This window comes from Arachis ipaensis, chromosome B4, assembly GCF_059453495.1.
Source record: "Arachis ipaensis isolate K30076 ecotype BB chromosome B4, ASM5945349v1, whole genome shotgun sequence".
Lineage (NCBI taxonomy): Eukaryota > Viridiplantae > Streptophyta > Magnoliopsida > Fabales > Fabaceae > Arachis > Arachis ipaensis.
Window position 1 is genome coordinate 128173767 of NC_142439.1, and position 9837 is coordinate 128183603.

General features: G+C 34.4%; 1 pseudogene; it reads left to right on the plus strand.

Moving 5' to 3' along the window:
• Positions 1 to 3830: 3830 nt before the first annotated feature.
• LOC148569157 (receptor-like kinase TMK3) lies at positions 3831 to 6706 on the plus strand (annotated as a pseudogene).
• The last annotated feature ends 3131 nt before the right edge of the window (positions 6707 to 9837 follow it).

Here is a 9837-nt window from a genome sequence, read left to right on the forward strand (position 1 = left end):
ACTCTAAATAAATCAATATTAATTTTTTTTATCAGCAATAACATAATCCTAACTACTAAAAAAACAACAACAACAATAATAATAATAATAATAATAATAACAATAATAATAATAATATTGTGTATAATTTGTGATTCATTCGGTGCATGTATCAGTAGGATCTCCCCTTAGAAGAATTGATGGGATCCATTAGAAGTCAAAAAAAGATATAGGGAGGAGAGGCTACTAAACTGGGTAACTATGGTGGTCTACCTATATAATCACAATCACCTCATTAATTATTTTGCAGTTAATTGGATGTATTACTGTTTTAGTTTAAAATTAGGGGTAAGTACGATTTTGGTCCCTTAAGTTTAGTGCCAGAATCGAATTCGTCCCTCTTGTTATTTTGCCATTAAAGTCGTCCTTAATGTTTTTTTTCGTATTAAAATCGTCCTTTTTATTTTTTTTGGACAAAAATACCCTCATCCCCCTCCCCCCTTCCTCCATCCGCCTCCCCCTCCCCCTCCCCCACCCCGACGTCCCCTCCCCCTCCCCAACACCACCACCAACGCCGCCGCCATCCCCCTCCCCCTCCCCCTCCCCCTCCCCGCCTCCCCTTCCCCTTCCCCTTCCCCTTCCCCCCACCCCGACGTCCCCTCCCCCTCCCCAACACCACCACCAACGCCTCCGCCATCCCCCTTCCCCCTCCCCCTCCCCCTCCCCCTCCCCGCCTCCCCGCCTCCCCTTCCCCTTCCCCCCACCCCGACGTCCCCTCCCCCTCCCCAACACCACCACCAACGCCGCCGCCATCCCCCTCCCCCTTCCCCCATCCCCCTCCCCCTCCCCCTCCCCCTCCCCTCCCCGCCTCCCCTTCCCCCCACCCCGACGTCCCCTCCCCCTCCCCAACACCACCACCAATGCCTCTGCCATCCCCCTCCCCCTCCCCGCCTCCCCGCCTCCCCGCCTCCCCTTCCCCTTCCCCCCACCCCGACGTCCCCTCCCCCTCCCCAACACCACCACCAACGTCCCCTTCCCCTTCCCCCCACCCCCACCCTGCGCGTCTTCCCTTCCCCCCACCCCCACCCCCACCCCGCGTCCCCTCTCCCTCCCCGTCTCCCCTTCCCCCACCCCCAAACAGAAACAGAGAAACACAAAGCCAGAGAAACAGAGAAACAGAAACAGACAAACACAGAGAAACAGAAATTCAAAGCACAAAGAAGAGATCTGGTTCGAAGAAAGGCAGCGGCTGCAGCGGCGGGACGGCGAGACTGCGGCGGCGGGACGGAGGCTTCTCTTCTCCCTTCATCGTCATCATCATCAGAGTTCTGGAGGAGGCGGCGGCGACGATGAGGTCACGGCGGCGACGACGGAGGCTCCCTGGTGCCGTCCCCCTTCCCCCATCCCCCTTTCCCCTCCCCCTCTTCCCTTCCCCTCCCCTCCCCTCCCCTCCCTCCTTCGTATACCCTTTTCTTCCCCCACCCCCCAACGCGTTTTTACGCGTTTTCTTTTTTTTTTTTATAATTTTTATTATTAAAATAGGATAGGGGTAGTTTAGGAATAAAACAAGAAATTTTATTGAAAAGGACGATTTTAATACGAAAAAAAACATTAAGGATGACTTTAATTGCAAAATAACAAGAGGGACGAATTCGATTCTGGCACTAAACTTAAGGGACCAAAATCGTACTTATCCCTTAAAATTACATTGGTCAAGTATGTTAATAAATGCCAAAATTTTTCAATTATAGTAAACTAATTGAATGTATTTGGTAGGTACTGAAGTGTGGAAAATTTCCAACTACTATATGATCTGATCAGTTAATCCCCCCTTTAAATAATGACACTATTGAAACATTCTTACAATGTGTCAAAATTACCAGTCAAAAATTCCTACAACGTGTATGAAAAAATTTGATCATCTAAGACCGGTTAAACCGTTAAAGATTAGAATTAATGAGAATCAATTAAAACCGATAAAATCCAATTTAACTGAATCATTTGAGAAAAAAATTTAAAATTAATAAAGATATAATTTAAATTTGGATCCTCTTTAAATTTTTGTATTACATATTTTTCTTACCACCAAATTATATTATCTTTTATTATTTTATATGCTACTTAATAATTATATAATAAAATTGTACAATAATTTTTTAAATATTATTTTAATTCTATATTCACTTATATTTAAATTGATTATATTTTTATTATTCATAATTATTAATATAAATATTATCAAACTAGTATAAATAAAAATATCAAATATTTTTATTAATTAGAATATAATTATTTTTATATGATTATATAATATTTATTAATATTATTTTTAATAAATACATACAATATATAATAATATAATAAATATAAAAATACTTTAATACAAAAATAAAATTAAAAAATATTTATTATAAAAAATATTAGAATTTTATATACTTATTAATAATAACCGAATTATAATTTGTTGATTATAATATAATGTGTTAATTATAATTTGTTGAAACTTGATTGTTTTTAAAATATTAGTAAAAATATGTATTTTAAATTTTAGTTTTAAGTTTTTGACTATTTTATATTTTTTATTTATATAGTAGCGGTTCTACCGGTTTAACTAGTGACCCACCAGTTGAACCAGTAATCCAGTGACCCAATAGCCTAATCGGTTCGATCATCGGTTTGGTTCTGACAATTATGCTTAGCACCATAGTTGTCAAAACCGAATCGGTAATCGAACCGGTTAGGTAACTGATTTATTGGTTTATTAGTTCAAATGATGAGTTACTGGTTGAACAGGCAAAACCGGTCTTACGTAAATAAAAAATATAAAATAGTCTAAAACTTAAAACTAAATTTTAAAATATATATATATATATATATATATATATATATATATATCTTCATTAATATTTTAAAAACAATCAAGTTTCAACAAATTATAATCAACAAGTTATAATCTAGTTATTATTAAATAAGAATATAAAATTCTAGTATTTTTCCACAACAAAATTTTTTTAATTTTATTTTTTTAGTAAAGTAAATATTTTTTATTTTAATAACTAATTAATTAATTTATATTTATTATATTATTATATACTATATGTATTTATTGAAAAATAATATTAATAAATATCATATAATCATAAAAAATAATTATATTATAATTAATAAAAATATTTGATATTTTTATTTATACATATTTAATTACATTTATATTAATACTTATGAATAATAAAAAATATAATTAATTTAAATATAAATGAGTATAAAATTAAAATAATATCTAAAAAAGTTTTTGTAAGTTTTTACTATATAATTAATAATTAGTATTTAAAATAGAAAAAGTCTAGGGACCAGCAACTTTTGTATTTTGTAGCCAGCACTTAACCATCAAAAGAAAAGTGAGTGATCTCCCACCATTGGATGTAATCTCACACCATTAAAAACACTATTAATGGCCAATTGATGGTTACAAAACACAAAAATTACTGGCCCCTAACACTCCTCTTTAAAATAATAAGGATCAACATAGCTTAGTGGCAAGGAGAGCATGTAAGTACAAAGAAGATCCAGGTTTAAACTACATCTTCATCAATATTATTTTCACCGACTTTAACCGGTTCTTATCAACTTTGATCGGTTCTATTTCTTAAGCGATTTAAAGATTGGACCGAACCAGTTGAGAGTTCTGTTCATCGGTTTACCGGTCGAACCGATCGGTTCGGTCTGGTTCTTACAACTATGCCTAAACTCCTATAAATACCCTCCAAAGCCAAAGTTAAATCAAAACAACTTCATCATTCTTCTTCTTAAAACTACTTTATCATTCTTCTACTTCATTATTCTTAATCACAATGCCTCGTAACAAAACCTTACCAACATTCTTCTTCTTTATCATGTGCGCATGTGTCTTGTCCCATGATAAGATTAATAATAAAGAAACCGTATACCTCTTGCAGTTTAGGGAAGCCATACAAAATCTTCCTTCTAATTGGTTTGACAACAGTACAACCATATGCCAATGGACTGGCGTGGTTTGTGGTTACACTCCACAAAATTTCCGTTTCGTAGAATGGATCGAACTCAAGTCAAGGAGGCTCAACAGAATACTTCCTTTAAATCTCAATGAATCTCTTGTCGCACTCTCCTGCCTCGATCTTCGAGACAACTTTTTCAGTGGTCCTTTGCCTTCTTTTTCGAGCCTCTCCAACCTCGAACAAATATTTTTGTCCAGCAACAATTTCAATTCCATCCCTCATGGTTGCTTTCAGGGTTTAGAAAGTTTGGCGCTCATTGACTTGGGAAACAACCCCAAGCTCCCACCTTGGATATTCCCCACCGACTTAAATAACTACTCACGCCTTGTATCCATCGGACTCTCGGCTACAAACCTCATGGGCTTCTTGCCAAACACATTTGATTCTTTTTCCATATTGACTCTTCTTTATCTCTCAGAAAACAATCTCACTGGAGTGTTGCCTGAGTCTTTTTCAAAACTAACCAAGCTATAGAGATTGGATCTCAGCAACCAAAAGCATAATAATAAGTTGTCGGGTACGATTCAATTTCTTTCATCCATGCCAAAATTGGTTGAAGTGAATCTTGAGGGGAATTCCATCGAGGGTTCTATCCCAGACTTATCCAATTCCACCAGCTTGCAATATCTATTGCTTGCAAACAATCGGTTAACGGGTGTAGTTCCACCTTTTCTGGGATTTCTCAATAATATCTCTCAAGTTTCATTGGAAAACAACTGGTTGCAGGGTCCTCTTCCTGCATTTAATAAGAGTCGGGCTCCAAAGCTAAATTTCACTTCTAATGGATTCTGTTTAGACCATCCTGGACCTTGTGATCACAGAGTCATCACTCTGCTTCAAGTTGCTCAGACACTTTATTATCCATTTCTGCTGGCACAATCGTGGCGAGGAAACAATCCGTGTCAAGATTGGAATTTTATCACCTGTGATGATAAGGGCAACATCAGAACCGTAAATTTGACCAACTTGAATTTGACGGGAACAATATCTCTCTCATTCAAGAATTTAACGGTTCTGGAAGGATTGTATCTTGGTGGAAATAGACTGAACGGTTCCATACTAGATATCTTGACAAGTCTACGACAACTCAAGATTCTGGATGTGTCTAACAATAATTTATCGGGAAGTCTTCCACCGTTCTCAAAAAAAACCATTGTCATTACCACAGGCAATGCTTTTCTCCAGCAGTCTCACTCGCCGAAAACCTCGCTCTCTTCTACTTTCATTATAGGTACGCTCATTATTATCTCTACATTGAGCAATGTTAAACTTATGGGAAACAAAAAAATAACAAAATTAAAACTATGTTAAACTTAAAAATTTATAGAAATATATATATACTAGATTAAGATCCGGGCATAAAGAGCTAAATTAATTATATTATATAGTATAAATCTAAAACGCTATATATATATATTGTTTCGGGATATATTAGATAATATGTGAATTAATATTAAACTTAAAAGTTAATTTGTAAAAAATATTGTACAATACATTTATTTAATTTGGCATTTTTTTAATCTAAATTTTTATTTTGTAATTATTCCTCACTTCAATGTATGCAAACAGGTATATCAGCTGGTGTTGGTGTTATTGTAATGATCTTTGTTGCAATTTCTTATTATTGCAAGAGACATTTCAGTAGGATAATGCTGAACAAAGAAACATCTCTTGTTCGACAATTTGGGGAGCAAATAAATAATGCAACACTAGTGAGATATACTTATGCAGAAGTAGAACAGATGACAAACTCATTTCAAGAAGAGTTAGGAAAAGGAGGATTTGGTATTGTATACAAAGGAAGTTTAAATGATGGTTGTCAACTGGCAGTGAAGATACTTAAGGAGATGAAAGGAAGTGTAGAAGAATTTGTAAACGAGGTTGTTACTATCAGTAGAACATCTCATGTGAACATTGTTTCACTTTTGGAATTTTGCTATGAAATGAATAAACAGGCTCTTATTTATGAATTCATGTCTAAGGGCTCTTTGGATAAATATAAATGTAAAGAGGGATCTTCCGAGTTAGATTGGAAAACACTACTTCAGATTGTAACTGGCGTTGCTCAAGGGTTAGACTACTTACATCGAGGGTGCAATACAAGAATTTTGCATTTTGATATCAAACCCCAAAATATGCTTCTTGATGAAAAATTTTGTCCAAAAATTGCTGATTTTGGACTAGCTAGAATATGCAAAAAGGATGAAAGTGTTGTGTCTATATTAGACAGAAGAGGGATTCCGGGTTATATTTCACCAGAAATGTTTAGTCGAAGGAATGGTAGAGTTTCTCACAAGTCAGATGTATATAGTTATGGAATGCTAATTCTTGAAATGATTGGAGGAAACGATAATTATGATATTGGAGAATCTCATAGTACTGAATACTTTTCTGATTAGATTTTGAAGGATATCAAAGAAGATAAAATTCATCTATTGAGATTTGCTTCTGGAAAAGATGATGAAGATATAATAAAAAAGATTTTATTTGTCAGTTTATGGTGCATCCAAATGAATCCATCAGATAGACCAAAAATGTGTAAAGTGGTGGAAATGTTACAAGAAAAACTTGAATCAATATCACTAGAGTCCATCATATCTTCTCCGATAGTACCTCTCTTACAGCATTCAGATGCATCTCATAGCTGATTATATGACACAGCAAATTCGATAATTGAAGAACTAAATGATTAGGTTCACCTAAACAAAAGGTATGTGTTTATAATTTAAAACTCAAAAATTCTTCTTAGTTTTAATTTTGTTGTTCAGATTTAATTTAAATTTAATTGGACCTAAATTTTTAGGTTTAACTTAATTTGAAATTGGAATTAGCTTTAACTAGTGAATTTTAAATATATTATTCTAATTATTGAGATTGGTATTGTTGATGGTTTAGATAATAAATTTTGATTGATTTTAATCTCTTGTGCTTAAAATTAAAGAATTACGTACATTTAATTTAATTGGATTGTTATAATTATTTTTTTTTAATTCATGCACGTCAAGTGCCTTTATAACACTTTGAATTTTGAATTGCATGTTTACTTGTATATTATGTTTGTATATCTCTTAAGTAACAATTGAGCTAAAAGATTATTGATTCTGTTTAGAAATAATTATAAATCTTAAAGTAATTTTACTTTTCTGCATGTAATTAATGACTTTCTTGGCTGACTTAGAGAGTTATTTGCTTATTTATTGAAGAAACAATGCAAGATCATCATGATGATTATATAAAGAAAATATTTGAGTTTCAATTCTGACAACTATTGAAATGTTCATTTCTTGTTTTATTGCTTTAAATCAATCATATATAAATGAGTAGTGTAAATTATAATTAATTTTATATGTTATTTTTAATTTTTATTTTGGTTTGCCATATTTTCAGCAGTGCTAAAATGGTGATCACATAAGAGTGTCAAAATGATGACCACAAGACTTAAGGATATTTTGATCTATTGATAATATTAATCTATATAAAACTTTAATTTATGGTTAAACTTATAGAATTAACTTTTTTGTTATTGTACTTTAAAACAATCTTAGTTAAAATAAAAAATGTTTAAATTATTTATGTTATTATGTATTATACAAATATTGACTTCGTTAGTAAATTAGTTAATATATTAATTAAATAAAAAATGAATATAATTTGCTAAATTGCGTGTGTAATTTGTATTAAAAGAAATTATTGCAAAATGAATATTGTGTTTTTGTATCTAATTAATGAAATAGCTCTAGATAGTTGCTTATCCAATTGAAAGATATATAAATAATATTAAGGCATATTTGTATCTGGTTGGCCCACAAAAATTAAACTTAAAATTGTGTATCTTTATCATATATATCATATAAATTAAAAGTATTATTAGACTTGTGTAATGGATCTAGTACTTTCAATTCCTACTAATATTAATAATAAAGAAATATCCAAACACAATATTAGTGGATTTGAAGATACACAAGTGATTGAGGTCTCATAATATTCTCCTTTGTTAATTTATTATTGCTTTGAAAATTCTTTTAAAAAAATGGTCAAAATATATGTCTCCCTTTCTTTTTTATTAATCTAATCTATTAATATATCTTCTTCTCTTGTGCTTTAAGGGGCAATAATGAATGAAAAATGGGAAAAAATCATAAAAAAGAGGGAACACAAGTACACAACAACTCCAAATATTCTCTCCCAATTAGAGGGGAAAAAAAACTAAAGAAAACAAAACAGTGTGACGCTCCGCCAACAGTACAATAGTAAGAGGGGAGGATTTTGAAAAAAAAATTAAAAAAATAAAAAATTTAGTTAATTTTGCTTATTTTTAACATGAAAAATCACGGGCCAAAACCCACAAGATTCAAATATATATGCTTTTTTAATAAAATTATTAAAAATGATTACAAACATATCAACAGCCATACTAGAACAAGAATTAATTTTGAAAATTGAAGATGAGCGGTGGAGTGAGCGGGGAAGAGACTTTGAGGCAGCCGATAATGTCGGCAGAAGAGATAAAGGGGAGAGCGGGGGAGGGCTTGCATCAGGAAAAAAGGAGGATCATACTTCGGGAGGGGTTTCTAAGCCTTTGAAGGTTTCTTTCAGGGATAAAGTTGTGGGTTCTAAGATTGCTAAAGCTTTTTCACTCGTTGAAACTTTGTTGGGAGATAACATTGCGGTAGTTTCTGGGAAGCAAGGAGATCTCTTGCCACCGAGTGTCACGTTTACCCAAGAAGCTAAGAATTGTTTGGTAGAACCATATAAGGATGCTATAGTGATTAAGGTGTTAGGTAAACATTATAGCTACACTGCATTGTCTCATAAACTCCGAACAGTATGGCGGATTAAGGGAGGTTTTGATTTATTGGACGTAGGGTTTGACTACTTTCTTGTGAAGTTTGATGTGGCTGAGGAGCGAGAAAAAGTTCTCTTAGGAGGCCCATGGATAATTGAGGGAAATTATGTGGCAGTGAAGCCTTGGGATCAAGAGTTTAGATCAAGTGAAAACTGTTTTGGAGCAATTTTAGTGTGGATTAGAATTTCTGGATTACCAATTTGGTGCTACCAAGAAGATGCAATGCTCCGTGTTGCGGCTGTAGTTGGCATTCCCGTCAAGATTGATTTGGCAACAAAATTAGCTGAAAGAGGACGATATGCTCGAGCCTGTGTTCAGATAGATTTAGGATTGCCAGTGACTAAGAAGATTCTTGTTGAAGGTGTTGAATATGAGGTTGAATATGAAAGTCTTCACCTTATTTGTGGCTCCTGTCTCAAGTTTGGTCATGATATGAAGGTGTGCAAGACTGCCAGCAATGCGGGAGGAGGAACTAATGCCAGGGTGGTCGGCGATGTAGCAAAGCAGCCAGAAAGTTCAAATTCAAAAAATCTAGTGCATGTGGAAAAGGAAAGTTTTAATTTTGGCAAGAATCTTGGAGATGAGACTGTAAATGTTGCTGTCCTGGATTTGGTGGAGAGTGATTTGCATGCTGTTCATGTAGACCATGCACAACATGAGGATTTGGAAGGCTGGACTCAGGTGATTAGGAAAGGAAAATATAAAATGGGTCAAAAGCCTTCTCCTAGCACCCATCAGGTCCAACCAAAAGCAAAGAAGACTCCTAACAAGGCTACCAATACTTGGACAAGGCCTAATCACCAACGTACAACACATGCTACTGGATCCAAAGTAAAATTAAGCAGGGGCATCAATATTGGAAAACCGGTTAGTGTGGCTTCTTCGGGGACCCGACACAACGTTCACCATCAGCAGCAAGGTGAGACAACAAATGGCACTGTGCGAAAGCGTCCTCGCCCAAACTCTTTGCAGAATTCA